The sequence below is a fragment of the Atta colombica genome, unplaced genomic scaffold (genome assembly GCF_001594045.1).
Source record: "Atta colombica isolate Treedump-2 unplaced genomic scaffold, Acol1.0 scaffold83, whole genome shotgun sequence".
Lineage (NCBI taxonomy): Eukaryota > Metazoa > Arthropoda > Insecta > Hymenoptera > Formicidae > Atta > Atta colombica.
In genome coordinates, this window is record NW_017259576.1 from 1,298,051 (window position 1) to 1,318,393 (window position 20,343).

General features: G+C 30.7%; 2 protein-coding genes across 15 annotated transcripts in view; one reads left to right on the forward strand and one right to left on the reverse strand.

The window, feature by feature from the left end:
- LOC108693013 (protein retinal degeneration B) overlaps positions 1 to 3,502 on the reverse strand; it is a 33,628-nt gene extending 30,126 nt beyond the window's left edge. For all 5 annotated transcript variants that reach the window (XM_018201648.1, XM_018201643.1, XM_018201647.1 and 2 more), the window contains exon 1: positions 3,376 to 3,502. The gene's annotated coding sequence lies outside the window, so the exon portion shown is untranslated. The remainder of the gene's footprint in view (positions 1 to 3,375) is intronic.
- A 1,816-nt stretch (positions 3,503 to 5,318) lies between these two features.
- LOC108692982 (putative glutamate synthase [NADPH]) overlaps positions 5,319 to 20,343 on the forward strand; it is a 36,481-nt gene continuing 21,456 nt past the window's right edge. The window contains exons 1-3 of one of the 10 annotated variants that reach the window (XM_018201591.1): positions 16,601 to 16,731; positions 16,812 to 17,296; positions 18,010 to 18,149. The gene's annotated coding sequence lies outside the window, so the exon portion shown is untranslated. Of the gene's footprint in view, positions 5,544 to 16,600; positions 16,781 to 16,811; positions 17,297 to 18,009; positions 18,150 to 20,343 lie in introns of those variants that run through there. The other 9 variants (XM_018201594.1, XM_018201596.1, XM_018201595.1 and 6 more) reach the window with 9 other exon arrangements.

A 20,343-nucleotide genomic window follows, 5' to 3' on the forward strand; every position in this document is an offset into this window, starting at 1 on the left:
TTATTCATTCGTCCATCAAATATTCGACGTATTATATATGTAGTTATAAGAAATAAAAAAACTCACTACAACGCGTGTGTATATAATATAAATTCATTTTTTTATATCAAAGATTATTTGATGGACTATGATATCATAGTGTGATGTATTCAACAGTTTGCAGAATCAAGAGATTTTTAAAAAAAATATGCGAAACAATGGATTCAGAGAGTTTCACGAGAACAAAACTCTGAAAATAGAAAGAAAAATTCTGAATACATATAGACCTAAAGAATTAAAGAATCAAGTTGAAAACAGAGAAATGTAAAATCAAATTAACAACTTATTGGAAAAGTCTTTAAAATAAAAAAAGTCTATAGGAGTAAAATTCTCCGAAGCAAGAAATTAAGCAAATTTATATTAATTTATAAATAAATTTATGAAACTTGTAGGTCAATGAGAGATAAGAGTTAGATAATTTTTCGAGATTTTTCTCTTCAATCCTAATGCATGCTCAACCTTAAAAGCATCTTCTGTATTTATTCTCGTCACGTACTTATTATTAACCGCTAAAAGAGTTCTCGTTTCGAAGCACGAACGTAGGAAAACAAATCGACCACGCTTCTTGAGTCTCAATTTCTAATTATTGTAGATCATAATTAGTAGTGGACATATGCAGTTTATCATAGCCCATCATTCAGCTGCGCAAACCTAATTGCGTCGCTCGGCATGCGAGATTCTCCGAGGCCACGTTGTATACATGGTATATATGGTACATCTCCATTAACCGCAATATAACAACAGGCTTGTCATATCGCATAATTAAACAGATAGAATGAATAATTGAAAGCACTAAAGTAGCACTTTTTCTTCAACGAGCTTTCTCTGTAAGTATTTCCATCATAAGCGATTTTTTTTTGATAAACTAATATAAAACTATTTCTTTCTTTATATTTATTTATTTTAATAAATAAAACATTTTTAGGACATAAAACTAAAAAAATAGGATATTTGATATAAACAGAAAAAAAAGAAAAGAAAATGATTAATATGAACGCAAAGATATATATATATGTATTGAGAAAAATTTCTGGTTGAAAATCTTCTGGATGAACCAGAAGATTCTGATCACATAAATTAAAATTCAGCTTATGTCAACTAAAATTATAATAGATTCAACTGGAAAATTCTAATTAATCTATTTTCAAACAGAATTAATGCAATCAAATTCTTGTGCACAGGTAGATAAAGAAATAGATAAAGAAATAAATCCTATTATTCTTCATCTTAGAATCTCGTTATCACCTCTGCACTATTAGACTATTATTAAACTTTCCTGTTGAAAATTGGGACGAGCCTATACTTAATCGATTTTCCAAATGTCTGACGTCATTTATGACGTCTCTTAAAGAGAGAGGGAGATACTAGAAGTTCGCTCTCGTTCAACCGAAGTGAGGTCAACATTGTGATGTCCTCCGTTATCATCAACTGGAGTAAAATAATAACGAGACACGGTTATTTGCACTGGACACGGGCGTGACATTTTCCACAAATTGGAGCATTAATCGCAAATGTCAAAACGAGTCCCAAGTATGAAAAGCGAAAAGCATGATTGGAAAACATTTGTTTTCAAAATAATGACAGGAGCAGATTAAAAAAACATGCTAAAAGTAATAAACTATTTTCTTCAGTCAAATCGTTCTAAGTTTGTTAGCAAAAACAAAATTAAAATTACGACAAACTGCGACTAAAAATAATCGAAGATTTATAAATCCAAAATTTCTATTAGTCATAGCGACTAAAAAAAAATTCTATAACTGATAATAACTTCAAATTATATTTAATAAATTTTTATGAGATAATCTTATTGTATTATATTTACAATTAATAATATAATTAAAAATGCACAAGATCAGTTTCATTTAACAGAAAGTTTATCTAAATGAAAAGTAAGATAAAAACAATTGAAAATATGATATTATAATATTTGAAGAGCTATCCATAAAACTATATATCTAATAAAACACACCACATAATCATACATAATAAAGATCAAACTAGTAAAAACTTCTTAAAAATAAAATTTGTTAATTATATGTGATATATTGTTAATATATTTTTTCGATAATGATACAAAAATAGTTTTATTTATGTAATGTCTCTAAATTCAAACAAGTAATTTATCAATTTTATGGAGGTAGAATCGTTAAATAAATAATTTTCGGAAAAATCCATAATTTGTTGAAACTGCAACCATAAAACAATCTAGTAGATCTAAAGATCAAAGATTTAACTCAAGGATATGCAAATAAAGGTCAATGGATTTTGAATTCATGAAGTCAAGTGTGTGTAAATCCATGAATATGAACAATTCTGACGATGACTAATCGTCTGAGATGTACGCAGCAGCATCTGTGAAATAAATTATAATTCCTCGACCTGTCCTAAGCAATACTATTATAAATCACATTATGTCATAAATTAATTATATTACAAGCTAAATAATGACGTTCTGTCTCACAAATGCTACGTTTTCTAAGTAAGTACAATCAATTTCACCGAACTTCTATCCTATATGATATAATCAAATAACTTAAATATTAAAGTAATTGAGAGATAAAGGAAACTTTTGAAGTTATTATTACGATTTTCCAAATAGTATTATATAGTAGTAATGTTAGAGTATATAGTAGTAATGTTAGAAATCATAGTTATGATTTCTAACATTACAAAATCTTCCAATTGATGGAACAGATAATTTTATCGGTAAATACAATTTTTTATTTTATCCGATTTTATCTTATTTATCTTTTCGGTTTTCTTTCGATAAATTTAATACTGTGTAGTGTAATAAATTGATTAATAATTAATTACTTTTTTAAATATTAAAAACAATAAATTTTAATACTCAAAAAAAATAATTAATCACTAACTAATTTAATAACTTAGAATATTAAATTTTTCTAAGGATTATCAATAATGTTTATTAATATTTTTAATTAATAAATTGAAAATATATAACAAAGAAAAAAAATATATAACAACTATGGCTAAAACGCTCACGTGGGAAAACATTTCCAAGAAAGAGAAAAAGAGAGAAGAAACAGTCTTTGCATCAAAAATCCTTTCTAAATATTTTTCGCACGTGTCTTCCTTCTTCCTCTTAATATTTTTTTTCTTCATCCCGTTCTTCATTTCCTTCTCTAATTCTTTCGTACGCTACTGTCCATCATCATTGATCACCAAAGTACAGGCTATAAATTAGCTCAATGACTTACCATGACGATTACGCGCGCCGTTTTCGCAATTCGCTGACAATCTTCTGCCGTTCGCCAGACATGCAGTAGATTTGTCGCTCAATTGTACGCACTCAAAACACACCGATCGCCAACTTACCGATTTCCCAATAAGCTTCTCGATCGCCAATCGGTGCTCCAATTGTAGGTGTACTCACACTCGCGGGGATTTATATATGAACGATCACACACGACGATCGTGCCGTCGCAAGGTGTTCCCCGGCATTTTCACGCGACGACTCCTCGAACGCGGCCAAGACGAGACCCTGCATTGGGATGTCATCTCGGTTGATAAGGCAGCTTCTTCGACGCCTGCGCTGTCGTGATTAAAAGAGCAATGCCGTATCTAGTCTTTGAGGAATCGAACGAACAAAAAAATGTATGCTTTTGACATCTTTGTACAATGGCGCTAAAGGCACCTTGGTATGTTCAGATCTTTCAATCTTCTTATATATTTTTAATTTTTCGATCTATAAATCTTCTTTGAGTGTCCTCGAATTTGTTCTCAACTCTATATAAAACTTTCAAGTTCTTCGATTCCATAACATTATATTTTTCTATTCTTTCGGTTTTTATGTTATATATATTCAATAGTAATTACGAATTTTTTGACAAATATATATAAATCTTAATTTAGTAATATTTTTTTAGTTTTCGATCTACGTGAATGTAAGTTTTAAGAAGTTCCATGTTCTTGAATTTAAACGTTTGCACGATTCAACTCTAAAATTTTCAAATTCTTCAATTCCACAATATCATATATATTTTTAATGTGTATATTCAATTTTATATGCTTTTTGTTAATTATAAGTTTCTTAAAACATTTAGTATATACATTGACTAACTGTGACATTTTTTTGTTTATTGATATTTAAATGTTTGCTTCAGCCCTCTTCTGTCCTTTTTATCAAATCAATCAACTTTAAAATTGTTGAATTCTTCAATTCTTCAAAATCACATTTTGCTATTTAACTTTATATATTATACATTCGATAATAATTATTAAATTTCTTTAATTTGATCTATAAACCACCATATTTAATTTCTTAATTTTTGAATCTTGCGACTTTAATTATGCGTCTTTGAATTCAAACATTTACATCATTCAATTCTAAAATTCTTTCAAAATATATAATGCCTAAATTTATAAAAAATAAATCGAACATTCTTTTTCGCTTTTTTTTACAATATTTATTTATCTTCGAAATCAATAATTATTGAACGAAAGTCGTGCAACAATATTAGATAATACGCATTAAGTGATATTGATGATACAACACCACATTTCCATAACTGATATGGACAATTTCGATGATCGTATAGGAAGTAGGAACAACCAATGATTGTTCGCTGCGTACGCAGATTGCGCCGGCGTGTCAGCTGTTTCATTCAAACCCACCATGACGACTACGTTCAATTCACAAACAAAAGAGTGGACAAAACGAAATATACAAGATGTTTTGAGATATAAAAGTAAATATATCAAAAATTATATCAAAATTACATATAAATCCAATTAATGTTACATCCTAATTACAAGATCATAAATGATTCCGTACATCAAATTTTTTTTCCCTAAATATCTTCGAACGAGTTTTCATCATTTTTACACCTACGATTCAATTGTTATAGATAGGAACAATAATGACGTGAAATATTCTAATAACTATAACATTATCTTAAAATTTCTATAAAAAAAGAAAATGTTACTCTTTAGGATACGAAACTATTTTAGTTAGTGTCTTAGACGTTATCAAAGCTTTGTGAAAAAAATGGCTTGAAATTAATTAAAAGAGACTTGAAACATATCTATGATATTGATTTGCGAGAATTTTAATTATATTTCCAACAACACAACCTTACATTGTAGATACATATGTATCTTTTGTGTGTAGATGAGACAAAGATTTAAGATAAGGGTGAAAGGAGAAGGGTGCACTCGAATGGACGCCCCTGCGCTCTAGTTACGTCACTGGTCATCTAGTCGTCAGGCACGCGTCGTCATAGTGAAAATCCGCCAGTTACAACGGGGTTGCAGGGAAGCGCACGTCACGTTCTCGGTGTCGCCGGTACGAGCGGCTTTTCCCCAGAAGCAGCGGTGTTCAACAGAGAAAAAAAAAGAATAGGTGTCTTGAGAAAACATCCCGTTAATAATTGACCGTTTATCCGGTGAGAAAACCGATATACGGAGCGGAGCTGAGCTGAGCGCGGCGCAGCGCGTGGAGGCGGAGCGGAGTACGCTCCTCATCGATCTTCTCAACGACGCAGGTAAATCCCGGGTGTGCCCTTATTCTCACGATGGGGCGAGCCGTGACGCGTCAAAACCGCGAAAAACCGGCAAGGTTCGAAAAAGAAAAGAAAAGTACGTAAAGCCGAAAATGAGATCGGATACGAGAAACGTGAATTTCGGGAGGATCCTTAACTTAATTTCTGCGAATATTAAACAGGAGTCTGCGAATTCTATCACGTTCTTATTTGCGATAAAATATTTACAATTTTTTTTTCGATATATTCCGGGGATAAATATGGGAGAACCGATGAAGATCAGCAAGATATGAAATAGGATTTGAAATGCAGGAATGAGGGAGGAATTGCAGGAGTGGAATATAGAAAACTCGAAAGACACTTCAATTTACTGTTAAGGAAATGAGAAAAAATAATGAATAAGTTTCTTCGTTGCAAAAAAAAACAATTTTTTTATCCAGCGATTTCGGTATTCGTGACCCCGTAGATAAAGTCTGACATTTACGTATAAATGACCTCCACACCTTCGATATACCACCGTTAAAAAATCGATAATGCCGATGAGGATAAGAGAAATCTATAGCAAGAGAATTCTACGTCGGTGTGAAATATCACCACTATATATTGGTAGGAGGAAATTGCAATAGCTTTGTAGAACTAATAGTTGAATTCCCACAACTTATATGAAGAGCTTTCCTTGTACACAAATCATTCCTGCACGAGGATGAATCGTGACAATAAAAGATTATAAATTCAAATAATTTTCTCTAATTTATAAATTGCTCTGACTCATAAACTGTATTCCGATATTTTTACATGTCACAGAATATTCGTTGTGCAATTCATCTTTATCATCGATTGCGAATACACCTACGTAGTACACGAAACTTCAATTATTGTTTACTAAAATCTTGTAAAAAAATTCTCTAATAATTCTCGAATTTTTTTCGAGGTATTTTTGTTCAAAATTCCAGATCAGATTAGAGAATTTTTTAGAGCATCGCAAATAAAGTATATATTGAAAATTAGAAGATAGGAATTTCATAATAGATACAGTTTTGAATATATTTACACATTGAGAGTAAAATGTTCTAAATTTTAATAAATATTTGATTAAATAGTGCTAGTTAAATACTTACTAAATGTAAACGTGTATTTATTTGGTACAAAAACTATTAGTTTAATTTTTAATTTATTTAGCAAATATTTCTTTTCCATAAATAAATATTAGTACTAATCAAATAATTATTTATTAAAATTTAGTACATTTTCTCATAGTATTATTTCTACAATTTGAGCCGCAAAAGCTATAGAATAATGTAGAGAAGGCTCATTAAAATGTAATCAGTGAACTACTCTATTCTGCTCAGAGTCTTCCACTCCGTTACCTTAATTTTTTATAAAACTCGCGAAATACACGAAAATACGTGAATATACGCGAATGTATGTCATATTTATCAACATTTTGTATTGATTATCAAGTAAAAAAAATCAAAGAAGCAATGCTTTCAGAAAAAGAAAGAATTTAAATTTAATTTAAAAGTAAAATTTACCCGAGTCCCGATAAAACAGCATGAGAATCCCTGATTTTCAAAGATAGAAAAAAAATATCTGATAATTTCAAATTTTTCAAGTTTTTCCAGATAATAAACACTCTGTATTAGAATATAGCACAAATAATCTTTACAAAAACCCGTTTTAATACTGAAAATTGCTTATTTTGAATATTAATCACTAGCTTCCAGCAGGATGATACAAAGAGGAGTACTGAAAGTGCTTCGCACCAGAAACCCAGTGCTAAGGAATTCCAGAAGAAATCAGCAAGAAAAGAAAAATTATTATTTTATATAATAAAAAATAATCTGGAAGAAATATTCCTAAATATAGTTATAGCTTTACGAATATATTTCACTCCAAATTCTATAAATGTTAAGTTAAAAGAAGTTTCAGAGAGTAAATTAAAATTTACAAAATCAATTTACGTTCTATAATGAGGTAAGAAAATCTAAATGCTTGTATAATGTTTTCTATTGAAAATGAAATTAAAGATAATTAAAGACTGTAATTTTGATTCCTTAATCAATAGAAAAAGTTTTTGATTTATGAAAATTTTAATTATACTGTAAAATTTATAAAAAATTTCATTATACTCTTTTGTTATTTTCTAAACTCTTTAAAGTTTTTTTAATACGAAATTTATGGACAAATAGGATCCCCCCATCTTTACCTTTACACTAAAATCCCAAAAATTCTTTGCACATTCTTTTTTTCTACCTTCCAGTATTAAATTTCTGTAAAAAGCGCGCACTATTAAATTCATAATGTCAATTATAATTTGAAGAATTTTTAATCATTTCTGTAGGTCTGTTCCTATCCGCAATATATCGTTAATTTGACTGAAATAGTAGAAATAAACAATTTAACTCAAGAAAATGTAAAATTTAATTTAATTTGACTCAAATTTAGTTTATTATTTACAAAATACATACGTTAATATGACAATATTTACTTTGAAACTAACCACAGAAATGGATTGATTTACATTCTGACATACAAAGTTAAAAATAACAAAACATTATTTAACTCAGGGATTAAGTTATCATTGCTCCTTTGATATCTATAATAGTACATAATGAGGAATAATTTACTTTTATCCTCTAAAAAATCTACGAGAACGGGGGGGCGGTGTTGCTCAATGATCTGGTGAGCCGTCTACTTTCACGCGAAGAATATCTAATATCTGTACATTGCTCAAGAAACGAAACTATAACCAAGTCCCCAAGTTGTACTACTCAGCGAGATAAGTGTAACGCGCAATAAGTTACACTTATCGCCACTTCTGAGACCAGGGGAGAGTAAGAGAAACATCAATCAGTAAATTACCCTTGCTACTATTTGTCAAAGTGTTTACAATTGGATAATAATTAAGGATATAATCAACGTGATGCTACAAATGCTTTGAGGCACTTTTTGATTGATCAATTAGCCAAATTCTTTCTTCTAATAAATCAAATGCTTTGAAGCATTTGTATTATATTTGAGACTTTCACCACACCCTAATTTACACTTGCGTACTATTTTTACTTTACACATACAGATCATCGAGGACAGTTAAACTTCTCTCTTGAACGCCAGTTCATCGGCCGACATGTATATATATCGATCCATATTTTATTCCGCGATATCACTCGTTCTCCTTTAAGACTTACCGACCTCGCGGGTTGCACGAACCGGCTACATGTCTAGCCGCATAAAAATTTTATTAATAGCAATACTTGCATTTTAATAAGTCCATATCGTTTCCTAACGTCCAGCACCTAGGAATATTTTATGAAAGATGAAAAAATATGAGATTAAGTAACCGAACTTGTGGTTTTTAAAGAAATAGCTTTACTTCTAACGTTTTACTTTATTTACAATATAACTCTTACGTAATGTACAACATAAACTTATTCTTCAGTTAATGAATGTAATTAACAATTGAATGAAAGTGACACGAAAATTATACCCATAATGTAATACGCGCGATAATTGGCACTATGATAACTGCATCATTTACTGTTAAGGTATAAATTATTCCTTAAATGCCGATTATTTTCTAAGATAAATAAGCGGCATAATAAATGAGAATATTCTAATACTTTGCGCTCACTTATTATATATTCGAACACGTTCCATGTACGAAACAACATTATCACAAATCGTATTCAGCTCACGAGTCTCTGCATTTTCCTCTTCTTGGTAGCTTAACAATTTATACAGGCACTAATTAATGCAGCACATTAATAGACCTCTTTACACATATTTCACAATTCCATGTTCAATATATGATTAAGCAAAAAATACATAATTCAAAGAATATTAGAACATGAGTGAGAACAGAAGAGATCCACTGGTAACGTGATTCATATCGATCACTTCGCAAGAATTCATATCGATCGCTTCGCAAGAATTCATATCGCTCGCTTCGTAAGAATATTACCCTATGATAAAACCTTAATAACACGATGACTATTGGAAATTAGAAACTCTCCAGCGTGCAATCAGAAGTCTATCGTGCTTCGCTCATTCGTGATTATCTATCCACTTCCGGTGGCTGATACAAAGGTTTATTATAGATATTCATTATTGAAATATTTATAGATCGAATGCTACTATTGTATACGCTCGTCATTAACTATAACAGATATTTTCCTAGCGGAACAAATTCTCTTTGATGGATAGACTACGTACGGAATGCGAGCTTTGTTATCAAACACAAGGCTTATCGAGTGAACTTCAATGATGCGTGCGAATCATGCAGTCATCGTATGCCTTTACTCTTTAGAACGGAAATGCGAAGATGCGTAGCGACCGATAAGACAAATCGTGACGCGAAATTCACTCGTACGATAACACGGAATCTTTCCATTCTACCGATTAATCCGAGACGTTGCCATTACCGTCGTCGTATCGACCTTGGCACGATAATGACTCTTGGCGCAGTTTGACGCCTTGGTCTCGCAAGATAACGAGAATATTTGAATTATGATTAACCGACGCGCGGAAGTTAACTATCTTCTGTCTCTCGTCTTAACAACAGATAAGACACGCATTAGTCCCTACGCTTATTTTTAATTCATGTAATATATTTGTTCAAGTTGCTTGCATCCTTTGCATTCAGCATCTTCGCTCTTTCTTGTCAATATTCGAATATATATCTCGTTTTATGTGTAAAATTTTTGAGGATTTCAAATAATTCGAACAGAGATTTACGTATATTATAAAATGACGAAAATGCACGAAACCTGTTTTTGTTTATCAAGCATCTTTACGATAACGGAAAAGTTTTAGTCGCGCTGATGAAAGATCACCCGCGAAGAACCGATTTGCGTAACCTTTGCAACACTCAATGTATTCAGATTGTATAATATCAGAGAAAATGACGTGCGACTTTTATGTTCTTAAGATACGTGACGTCAAACAGCCTATATCCAAGGGGGTGCTCGTCAGAACAGTAAATTATCTGGAGGCATCCAGTTCTTCAATTATCTGTATAGAGATATAACATCGAATAAAAAATACTCATAGCAAAGGGCCTTCTTTCAATCGAAGAGTATTTTTATACAAGAAATATAATTAACTTAATTAAATATATTTAACTATATTTAGTTAATTTTATAACTTAATTAAAACTTAACAATGTTATAAATTATTTTCGATATATTTTCTCATTTCTCTTCTTCGTTTGCTGTCTACCATTTAAATTTTTTTATAATGTTTTTAATATTTTCTGTTTTAAAACACTGATTTTTCTAAATAAATTAGTATTTATACACACATACGTTTTTCATCAAATGTTTTTATTTAAAAAATAACGCTATTATTCAAAAATAATTATTACGAAATGTTGAATCGTTTTTATTATCTTATATTAAAATGAGTTATACAGAGTGAGATACCTAAAATAAATTACCGAAATATATCAAAAATTGAAATCTGATATGGATAAAAATGTTTTAGACAAAAATTATAAAGTTTAAAAGGAGATCAATTATGGTAAAATTAATTTAATAATTTAATAAAATTAATTTTTCATAATTATATGTACAAGGCCCGATTGCACCAACGTTACTTTAATTTTTAAGCGAACCTTAAAACTCTCTTAGTTCTTGTCTCTTTTCGATTTTAAAACGAGAGAATTTTAAGTTTCGCTTAAAATCAACATAATGTTGGTGCAATCGGACCTAAAGGTCAGAGTCATTTTTTAAAATGAAATTATAATTAAATCTTTTAACGTAATAAAATTTCTTTAATTATGACGTGCTGTATATAAGAGTATTACATATATATGCGATATAAATTAATTATCTACTTGGAATGAGACTTTACTCTAGATTAAAAATTCATGATAATCAAATTATTATAATTAGTCGAAAGGATCATAAAAAATATTAAAATGAAAAAAAATTAACGTGAGTGAAATTCATGTAGTTATCTTTAACCTTTCAAAAATTAGCAGCAGAATGAAATATCATTTTCTGCTCTCGAATACTTTTGAATAGTCAAAAAAGTCTTTGATCACGTCAACAAAAAATGGACTTAAAAATATATATATAAATATAACTGAATTTTACAACTACTAATAGATACTTTGTATTTATTCTATGTTTTTACCTTCTTTCCTGTCATTTTTTTTTTCTGTAAATAATTATGCTTAAAACTCGACGCGTAGTATATTTTATCTCAATTCGCAAAGAGGTTGACAGTGACACCTTTTTTAAGGTCTCTCTCTGTTTATATTCTTTCTTTGTTGTGCGCAGTAACCTAATTATAGAATGGAATTGTTATCTAACAACCGCGCAAGTAATGATGCTTACGCATTTACACAATCTTACACTTCTCGTCGTTCAATAATTTTTTTTTACTACTCCGTAAATATCAGTATGCGATTACGCAGTAAAATTTAACGATCCCTATCACTTTTTCATTCTACTTCTACATCTTTCTTTCTTTCTCTTTGTCAATCGCGTTATCGATCGTACTAAGTTCGCATATCATTTTGCGTCAAACCGCATAACGAGGTTGATTGCATTTCTTTAGGAACATGCAACGATATCGACAGAAACGAGATATCCAAGATTTCTGAAGATTTCTGCAGATGAAAATAAGTTGATTAAATATAGAAGATTAAAAATAGAAGAAAAAAGAAGCGATGATTACTTTAATCGATTTAATTGCTAATTGGCCTAGTCAAGGATGAAAAAATAAAAAGTCAAACGAGTATATTTATACATATTGGATGTCCTAGAAATGTTATATATAAACGAAGTTACTTTCTGACCAACCTGATAATGTTATTTCAGAATTATTATTATTATCGAAAACTAGTCTCTAAAAGATCGTCCACAATAGGAGTAATATGGTAGTAAGTTGTAAGCCATAAGAAATTAACCAATCATAATCGAATGTGAGGAGAATAATCGATCAATTTCTTGTAGTTTACAGCTTACTACACAATATTGCTCTCATTGTAGACGCATTGTAGCTATAAAACTAATTCGACAATAAGAAATTAACAATCATACTCGGCTATTTTCCTCACATTTGACTGCGATTGATCAATTTCTTGCTTACGACTTACGACCTTATTGTAGAATCGGCCTAATTTTAAGCAGAATCATTATTATTACACTTACGCGAATGTATTTAAGAAACATCATATTTATGTCTTATATAAGCACATGCATTCGTATTAATTCGCAAGCTATGTATATTAATGAATGCACGTGCCAAAGACATAATCCTTTCATAGACGATTAACAGATAATATGTTAGCACAAAACGAGTTTTGTTACATTCTTATGAATATTGATAAAAATGCAAATGGCGCATGACCGAATGGTGTAATCAACAATATGTATTGATTGAACGATGTTTATTAATTATTTATTATCTTTCAACAAGTTGACAGATATACGATTAGAATATTTCATTAAAATCTTCATGTATTTTGCGTCGAATCTAAATACTGTAAATGCTAAACGTGATGTTCATGTAACATTACGTGTTTATTGACATTAGATAATCATCTGATTCTAGGATTGTAATAAATTTATGCGTTTAATGATAAGCCGATTTATGCGCTCGAACGATAACATCCGATTTTAAGACTTTAAGCACGCTTATGTGCTGAATGATTATTAATAAATAAATTCAAAAAAAAATTCATAAATAAGATAGTATAATAAAAATTATTTGCAATTAAAATAAATTATTGTCAAGCGAAATTTAATTCGACGCCATAGTTTTTAAAATATTAATATTACATGTAGAAAGACTCATCCTCACATTTTTGGAGACGAAATATAAAGTTGTAACGTGTTTAGCCAACGAATGGGATTTTACCTCCTGAAATACACACCACTAGCTTCCTTTTTTAACCGCTGCGCAAAATCTATTTTCTCATAACATGATTTGGTATAATACAAAGAATATCGTCATAACATTTTTATCGGACCAATTCATAGTTGAAACATTTGTATTGTCTAATGTACTTTGTCCCCAAGTTTCTTGTGCGAAGCATTATTTCAATGTCTTATTTTAATTGTTGCCAGTATAAAGCAATTATTTTTCAATTAATTTATGTGAGCTGTTACAAGCAATATTTTATCCTGGAATAGAATTTTCTACTTGTTAATCTTAACAAGTTGACATATTTCTTCGAAAGTATATTCATCAAACACACTCTATATCAATAAATCGTTTTTACATGCACAAATTTCTTTTAAATCGATTAGAGGTTCATTTTATCGCATTTATTAAGAATATAATATATGCATTGAATATAATAAGCCTAAATTAACATATGAGGTAATATACTCGTCAAACAAGAAAATTCAAGGAGAAATATTTCACTGACTGTTAACAGAATTAAGAATCATAGAGATAACAAAATGTATAATGGAAATGATAACGAGAGTAATAAGTGACGTTATTTCGCACAGATGTGTGAAAATGAATGCACAGAGCCGGCCGGGTGGAAGAAGACAGAGATAAGAGAATAAGAGAGTTACGAAGAAAAAAAATCACAGATGCACGTGCTGGACTTACAATATGCCTTTTCTATACATGGATCATAACGCAACAAATATAAAATAAAATGAGACGGCCTTGTACATTGTAAATTTTATTAATGGAAAACTCGACAAACCTTATATTGCAAGTAACATTCTTATGTCCGAGCAAAAATATTGTTGCTGCAAATAATAAGTGTACGAGTCTAACGTTTTTCAAATCTCACGAAGAATTTTCGTTCGTAAAGAGATATATCATTGAAATTGCATTACTTTTTTTTTCCGGAATTTTTATCTGCGAAAGGTCCCAGAAAAAAATGAGAAAATTTTTATTTCTACGGTAAACGTGATTATGATACGTGTTACTTCGTAAAGTAGAATGAATAACAACAACACTTGGTGCATATGCACATACATATTATAATGGTTGAAGCACTGGAATAACATCTTAAAACAAAGCACACTAGATGTCACAAATTGTCTCTCAATTCTAAGTGGTCTGGCAGGAATTTCGTCTATTGTTAGTCCTGATGGAGTTTCACAATACATTTCCCAGTATTTTAACAATGTAAATGTCAAACTCATTCATTATACATTCTACAATGCTAAATCAGAATACCGGCAAAAATTTTCAAATAATTTTTAAATAAATAAATGTATCATATTTATCAAAATCGACAAAATATAGAGACCTTGAATTATCCTTATTTATCTTTATTTTTACAAAATGTGACACGTGCCAGATGTAGGCTGTCGATTAAACGTCGTTATTTATTTTATCATATATACGTATACTGTACTGTAATAAAAGTTATAATGTATGCCACATTTATGATCTTCACAGTATATTCTGGAATATTCTGAAATAAAAGAGAGAAATATGAAACAATTACACGCATACTCTCGATTATTTATGCTCGGATTATCTAACTTAACTTATTTATCCGCTAATTAAGTTGTCTAATAATAAACATATTCAATCATCATTTTCGTTCATAACAAAGTGCACTAATTTTTTTAATTTAATTCAATTTAATTTCTAATTAAATTACCGCGCATTATTAATTACAGCTAATAGAGAACGTGTATTGTAACAAAAATATTCTATTAAATGAAAAAACGATTTTGTTAAAATATCTAAAAATTTAGCTAGGAAATAATTTAAATCATTAAAGTAATTATATAAGCTGCTCAAGCTGGCTGCTAAAATATCAAAAATTTTTTGCTCATTAATACTTGTGAGCGTCCTATTTAATTATTTTAATAGTCTAACAAAATTATTTTTGGGATTTTTTTTCAAAAAGATAGAGTAAATGAAAAATCTAAATCTAAAAAAGTATTCTTCAATACATTATACATATGTATTGAAGCCTATACAAAGAAAATTTTTTTCAAAGAAAATTCCGACATTGTGCTTCAAATAGACTGATATTTAACAAACGCCAATCGGCGTAGATTATCACGAAACGATTGGTTTATAATAAAAAAATCAAGAATTTTTATTTTCTACATGATATTTGCTAAGGAAGTACATAGGATGCTTTTTTTTTAAAATGATGAACATTTGAAAAAAAGTATTCTATACCATTTTTTATCAAAAAATTTTGTATAAAAATGTTAATAACGATAATAGTCTTTTAACTCAAAGTCAAAAAATTACTTCTTTAGATAATAACTTAACAAATTACGATTCTCTGTAAGTTTCAAATAAAATGAATAAAAATTATAGAAATTATGATGTACAACGTCGATTTGAAAAATGTCATTTTGAGAAAAATGCGTTTAAAGTTTTTCATATAGGGATGCTCTTCAAAGAATTAGCTTGTAATTTTATTTTATTTTTACATTCCGAATTTTACATTTCAAGTAATATAAAATTATATTTTCATACATATAAACTATCACTTAAGACGGAAAACAAAGTTTTTTCAAAATTTCAAACTGAAATAAGGTCTTAAACATTGCGCATTTAATTTAAGATATTAAAAAAATGAAAAACACTTTTAGAATGAGGTCGTCTCAAGACGTGTGTCGCGACACGTACGCTCCAAAAGGACTCGCCTCGTAACGCGGAATAGAACGACGCAAAGTTAAGAACGAACGAATGAATTAATCACATGCACCATACTTAATCGCATGCGCCTTACTGATCGCGTGCTTTGCGTAATGATTAGTGACTACAATTAAAATGTCGCTTGAAATTGCGCGGAATATTCATCGCGAAGAGTTAAACAGCTTGAGGAACGTCGAGAAAAAAAAAGATAAGGAAAAAATAGACGTTTTTTTTTTGTACTCTTTTTGAATGAATGGTGGAAGCGTGCACCAGGAGTGACTCGATATCGGAACTCGTCCCGGCGTGCCAAGCCAAGAGACGGAGGCGCTCCAGAGGGATGCGGAGAGTCAGAAGGGTACGAAGCGCCGCATTGGCACAGAGGGAGTGCGCGCTGGAGGTGGGGAGACACTCGTCGACATCGTCAACGAGTGCGATGGGGTGAGACGCCTAGTCGAGCGAAAGCAAAAGAAGGAGAGACGAGAGATCGTCTAGGAACGGGAAAGGGAAAGAAGGGAAGGAAAGAAAAGGAAGAGAAGGGAGAGCTTTTTCGGTTTTTAACGACATCCGAACGCCGCCGTCTCAGTGTCCATCCGACTTGTGATTCGTAAGTGTAGTTCGGTTCTCGATTTTTTTTTGTTTCTTCTCTCTCACGGGTTAGTATACATATACATATAATCGAAGCAGGACTGAGAGGAGGCAAAGAAGTCGTTATTCAGGATTCAAAACGCCTTTCTTCCTCCGCCAGATTGCGCCAGACAGTGATCCTCAGGATCGAGTCGAGGACGTGCCATTTTACGATTGCCTTTAATAGTCCGATTGAGAGCCGGATTAGTAATTTCATTGTGAATCAAATTATAACAATGCCGAAATCGCGATAAATATCCTGCGGAACTTCTCATGGGACACGTTTCTCAGCGATTTGAGCGAAAAGAGCGACTTTGTGCAACGATCTGATTGATAGGACGATAACTGATCGAATTGATTACTGATAATCGTGAGAGACCTGACGGCACAAATCGGCGAGGAGGAAGACATTCTCGAAGAGTCTCGAAGTCTTGATGTAACTATAACTTCTACCGGTAAGAGGGGACTACAGTGACTACGCCACGTCGACTGTCGAAGTGAAGGAAATGCAAACTCGCGCGCAGCCGGCTCGCAATAAACCCCTCGTAATGAAGCATATCAGACTTTCTAGGAAGTTTGATTATACTTCAAGACGAGGAACAGATTTTATTTTTAAAATATTAATTAAACTGAGATATGATTAAAATTATCAAGAATGATTCACGGATTTGCTATAAATAGAGATCTGCTGGAATAGATTTTGGAAATATTGTTCTTCATTTTTGACAAATTTATTGTCAATGCCAGTAATATCTATATGATGATACGAAAATTCTTGATACGTGATTTATTATCTAAAAGATTATAAATTTACTTATCAGATGATGTATTTAATTTGTTTTTCAGTATATTATTGAAATACGTATTAAATATAAATTTAACTGATATAACTCAAAATATATCAAACGCAGAATTTATAAATTAACAAAAATATAAGAATATAATAATTTTAGATCTTATTATTAAAGATCTTATTATTATTCTTATTAAGGAGATAATATATTTAACGTAAAAATTCCTCTTCATTTATTTAAAATTTTCATTACTTCACACGGATTACTTGAAATTAATTGTAAATTAATTTTAAAATTTGCTAATTAATTACGTATAAAAACTTTAACTTATCACTGAAAAAGTTTTCACGGCGGAATCGCCATATAAAATTGTAAAAAAAGTTAAAGAAACAATTGTACATTAAAAAAATGCATAATTTCGCATATAATTTGCTTATAATGAAACGGATGTATATTTTTTGTAGACACCTTGTATACAGAGATACGCTGGTCGCCAAGTGTCCAATGCTCTCCCCATAAGTAAACCCAGTCCTGACATATAACGTTCCTCCACAAGTGCAGCCCTTTTCTTCTTTTTAATTCTTGCCGTCTCTGCGTCGCTTTGGTAAGAAACGAGTCTCGAAACGAGAATGAACATGTTAAAATACGATGAACATGTTACATGCATTCTTATGCATTTTAAGTTGCATTTTAAGTTTTCACTACCGTAACGGAATGCACATGAGAGAGAAAGAAAAAAAAATTAATTTTTTTTAATCAATTTTTTCTTTAAAAAAATGTTTTTTCAAAGTACAATAATCCTTTTTAAATGTATATATAAAGTAATTTCGAGACAATTAAATAAAGAATCGCAAGCTGTTTTTTTTTATAATATATAAGCTTAAAGCAACAGAAATTTTATTTTATTCCGCATATTCGTTTAGTTTATATGTTATATAATAATCATGATCATGATAATTTTCGATAATATTTCAAAACATCTTTTGATAATGATTCGTTAAAAAATTTGCGGTTTAAAATAAAATGAGATATTTTTGTCACATTTCATATCCGTTTTTTTTTTTATTTATCGCAGTGCATAAATGCAGAGACGATTAATCAGTTAATCGTTTTCGTTACTAATTCGGAAGTATATAATGCAATTTTAACGAATCGCAAATGCGAGAATAAGCTTCCTCTCCGGGCGCGAAATGACGGAAATAGCTTGAGGATAATTTTGGAACACCACCATCGTGGATTCCTGATCCTTATGAGACTTGCACACGAGTCTAGCATGCTTCGAGCTCAAAATTTACGATCTATTCTGCATGCGCAAAAACAATTAAATTAAAACAATTAATTATAATGATTTATCAGATAACTATTCAGGGTCTCAAGAATATGCTGCTTCGTAGTCTTTATATTAGAAAGCACTAGTTCTAATTTTAATTTATTAGCACCGTGCACGATAATTATTTTTAATTATCACGCATTTACATGAATAAATATAGAGTTTGAACTGCTCTCTTTCTCTGTGTTATCCTCCAATATTATCATTTGATTTCTGAAAGAATATTTGGAAACACGATAGTATCTCGGCAGTCTCAGACAAGCATAGCGTCATGAAGAGACGAGATAATGCCTATACGATTACATTGTCATTATCTGTTTGTATACTTGATAAGGAGCACGTTTTCTGTTTGTGTATCTGGCACGAAAACATGACTAAAGAACGTGATGAACACATTCTTTTTTACTTTAAACTATATTATTTTTTATTTTAAACTACTTTATTTAGATACCTAGTGATATAAAATAGCTGCGTAAAATCGTTGATTTCCATAATTTTCTTTCCAAGCCTCGAGTTTTATAGTCTCCTAAGGCCAGCCCGTTCTTATTTTAAGACCTAAAATCTTAAATAAAATAATGTATTAAGATGCTATAGGTCTTTAATTAGATTATGATGTAATTAGATGATAATAGAGAATCTTAAAACGCAAAATAATCTTAAATATAAGATTGGACTATGAATACTCTCTAATGCCTGTTTCTACCAATTCATTTTAAGCCGTGTTCGTATATTATTGCTAGTTGTCAGTACAGTATAGTACACGTAACGGAAACTATAGGTTTTCAGTATTGGCAGTCAACTGGCAGTAATATACGAACATGACCTTAATCTCGATTCAACTAACTTTTTATCTTTGCATATTATAGAAGAGTTCTAAGAATAATGTCCATTTCTATCAATACTGTCTAACTTTAATCACGCATTAACCATTTTCTTTATCTTTTTAATTCTTAGAACTAAAAAAGATAAAAAGTAAATTAAATTAAAATTAATCTACGTTGATAGAAATAAGGATAAGTCTCTCTTAAAGTCTCCGTTGCTTCATCGATCTTCGAAAATGTCCAGCATTCTGCGAGGACGAAAATCACCAGACCTCGCTAGAGCTTTCAGACACACCCTGTATGTTGTATCCATCGATCGCTTGCTCGCTCGCTCGCTCATTAACTAGCTTCCTTCGCTTCTTCCTATCACACGTGAATACTCGTGTAGAGGTGGTCAACCTTCGCAAGTTTGCCAGTCGCTGCTTTTTCCGCGGATTCTTTGGCGCGCTTTCAAGTCGCGCGTTTAACACTAAATAGACTGTCGGATTTTTGTTTCACGCTGGCATTGTGAACTTATGCGCGAAATTACGGAATTTTGAGAGCGTACGAAACGCGAAATCTGGTAAATGGATTTTGTGGATTGTGTGTTGAATGAACCGATAAATAAATGTAAGCATGCAAGTTTATATTATATATATATATATATA